Source organism: Myotis lucifugus, unplaced genomic scaffold (assembly GCF_000147115.1).
Source record: "Myotis lucifugus unplaced genomic scaffold, Myoluc2.0 scaffold_128, whole genome shotgun sequence".
Lineage (NCBI taxonomy): Eukaryota > Metazoa > Chordata > Mammalia > Chiroptera > Vespertilionidae > Myotis > Myotis lucifugus.
This window is the reverse complement of record NW_005871176.1, coordinates 676,436-679,416: the sequence shown is the minus strand read 5'-3', so window position 1 is coordinate 679,416 and position 2,981 is coordinate 676,436.

Here is a 2,981-nt window from a genome sequence, read left to right as displayed (position 1 = left end):
GGAACTCTTAAAATTTCTCTGTCCTAAAGTTATTATTCTCTGGGGGAAGTTCTCTTAAATTTCCCCTCTCTCCTCCATACGGGTTGCCTATCCCAACCCTTGGTGCCCCTCACTCTGGTCATCAATTGTGGGGGAGACTCTACTGAAAGGTGGCCTGGAAACTTCCGCTTCTGACTACCTTCTTGGAAACTTCCGCTTCTGACTACCTTCTTGGGATGAAGGAGGAGGAACTATCCATCATTATGAGAACAAAAATACAGACTTATCTGTAAATGTCACATATATAAGAGTGATATATCCTTCACACTCCTTAAACAAAGTCTGATTTAAGGTAAATTGCTAATAAGAGATCCTTTTTTTTTTTTTTTTTTTTGGCCAGTAAACTTACACTGCTTTGACCTTAGTACCAATCACGTGCTTTGACCTTAGTACCAACACCAACTGGAGTAGTTGCTGGCTTAGTTGTTTTAGAAGTTGTTTTCTTGAAGATAAATGGGCACTGCTGACTCTGTAGGGCAAAGACAGTCCCCACAGAAGGTGAACAAAAAAAGAAAAATATTCCAAGCCCACCCTTCACCCCTGCACGACCCTCAACGCTCTTACATTTGGAAAGTATTCTGTCTTTCCTTCCTCCTTTTTTTTCAGGTCATAGCTGCTCATTTTAGAGGACAAGGTCACTGTCAAGGAAAATCCACACAATCCTGGTGATTTTTCCTGTGACCAGGGACAAGGCTGGGGCAAGGCTGCAAACCAGGACTTCACTCTGAGAAGGAAATAAATCTCGAGGCCTCTCGCAGAGGAGGGTGGCTTGATTGCTGGTGAGATGATGTTGTGCTATTTTTATTAAAGAGAGAAGTAAAATCAAGGTCAACAGAGAAAAGAGAGGGAGAAGGCAGGTGTGTAGCAGTGGGGAATTGTAACCCACCCCATCATTCTTTTGACATTGTTTCTGCAGATGCTGACTCTGACTAATATGTGGCTTATAGATAAACAGCATGTTTGTATAAGAATCCTCAAAACTAACTTCAAAAGATGCAGACTCTGATGTTCAGGCGGTCCAGCTCCAAGAGATTTGCTGACCTTCAGGATGCACCCCAGATCATCACTTGACTAGTTTTAAGGTCCTCATCAGAATAGACTTTCTAGCCCCCTCCCCTTGATTTATTTGTTCTGCTTTCCCTCTCCCTCCTTATAAAAACCTGTGCCTACACTGAGGCAGGTGGCCAACACGTGAATAAACCTCTTTCCTTTCACACCAGCACCTGTCTTACTAGCTTGGCTTTAGTTGCATCAGGCAGCTGGACCTGGGTTTCAGTTACAGGTGGAGCTCTTTTCCAGAGAAAACACTAATTCTTCAGGATTATCAAAGGTGACCAGGAATTTGCTGTCCAGTGTGATTCAGAGGAAAACACAAATGCATAGCAACAGGTCTGAGGGAGAACCCAAACTGATGCGAGAGGCTATCCCTGTAGAAGGGGTGGGATTGGGGCCATGGAGGTTGTGTTGGGGGGGACTAAATGACTGATCCATGAACACATTCAGCAAATGCTAACTCCTGTGAGAGCCACGTTGGCAAGGCTTACCTAAAGTCAGACCACCTTTGGACTTCGCAGTCATGTGAGCCAAGAAACATCCTTTATCTGTGAGCTATGTAAGCTTGAGTTGAGTTATCTGACTCTAGAACCAGAGATTCCTAGGCACAGACACTCTTTTGATCTCCGTTAGGCAGATGAGGAAACTAAAAATCAGAGACATGAAGTTGGTTGCTCAAGGACACACAGCTAAGGTTTAAACACAGCTCTGTTGGACCAGCCAGTCTGCTTAAACACAGCCTTCCCACTACTGATTCAAAGCCCAGGTGCCCAGGAACCTCCATTACTTCTAGTCAAGTGTCTTCCTCCCAGGGGGACTCTGCAAAGGCCAATACTAGACATTGTGAAAGAAAAGGGGCTGGTTTGACAGCCTCCTGACCTTGGCCTAACCACCCTGCAGAGTAGCTTAATGGGTCACAGGTTGTGCTTGGGAAGATTAATGTTCATATGGTCCAGTGGTCCTGATCCCAGGTCTGTGCTCCCTGGAATGTGCTGTGCAATGGACAGTGGAGAGGTGTTTTGAGATAGGCACATGTCGTCTCCAAGCCTCGAGTATCCAGGACAGCATGAGTCTGAGGAGGCGAGAGTTCATGGGTTTAATCTCAAGAGAGAGATGCCAGGCTACACGCCCACACTCTCAATCCCCACCTCTGCCTTCTGTCCCATATTTACCAATTCTTCCTCTTATTTTTTCTTCATTTCCCTTCCTCTTCTTCTTCTTCTTCTTCTTCTTCTTCTTCTTCTTCTTCTTCTTCTTCTTCTTCTTCTTCTTCTTCTTCTTCTTCTTTTTCTCCTTCTTCTTCTTCTTCTTCTTTTTCTCCTTCTCCTTCTTCTTCTTCTTCTTCTTCTTCTTCTTCTTCTTCTTCTTCTTCTTCTTCTTCTTCTTCTTCTTCTTTATACATCTCCTCTTTCCACAACGGTTCTAGAACAATTTACAGAAAATATATACAAGGACTAGATAAATCATAAACTAGAAAAGGAAGTGCAGACTATTAAGATGGGCATGGACCACATGCCAAATATGATATTTCACAGTTTCTATCATTGAGCTTTCTGGTGGCCAAAGCAAAGATGGGAAACAGTCAATTATATAGTTTCATAAGCTTATTTCTTGAGTATCCTTTGAAGGAAGACAGCAAAATAGCCCCAAAATACAACTCTTGAGAGCCTCTAGAAAGCAGAGTCAAATGCAAGATTCTGATGAGTTAGGTGATTCAACAGCATTTCCCAAACTCTCAAAATCTCAGCTATACTAGTGCACAGCATTAATAACTGTTCCAAACGAAGAGAGTTTCACAGGCAGATTCGTTTGAGATAAAATCAGAATTAAAAAGCCAAGCTAGCTTTTTAACTTCAGAATTTCCAAGAGCTTTTCACACTCTAATGCCA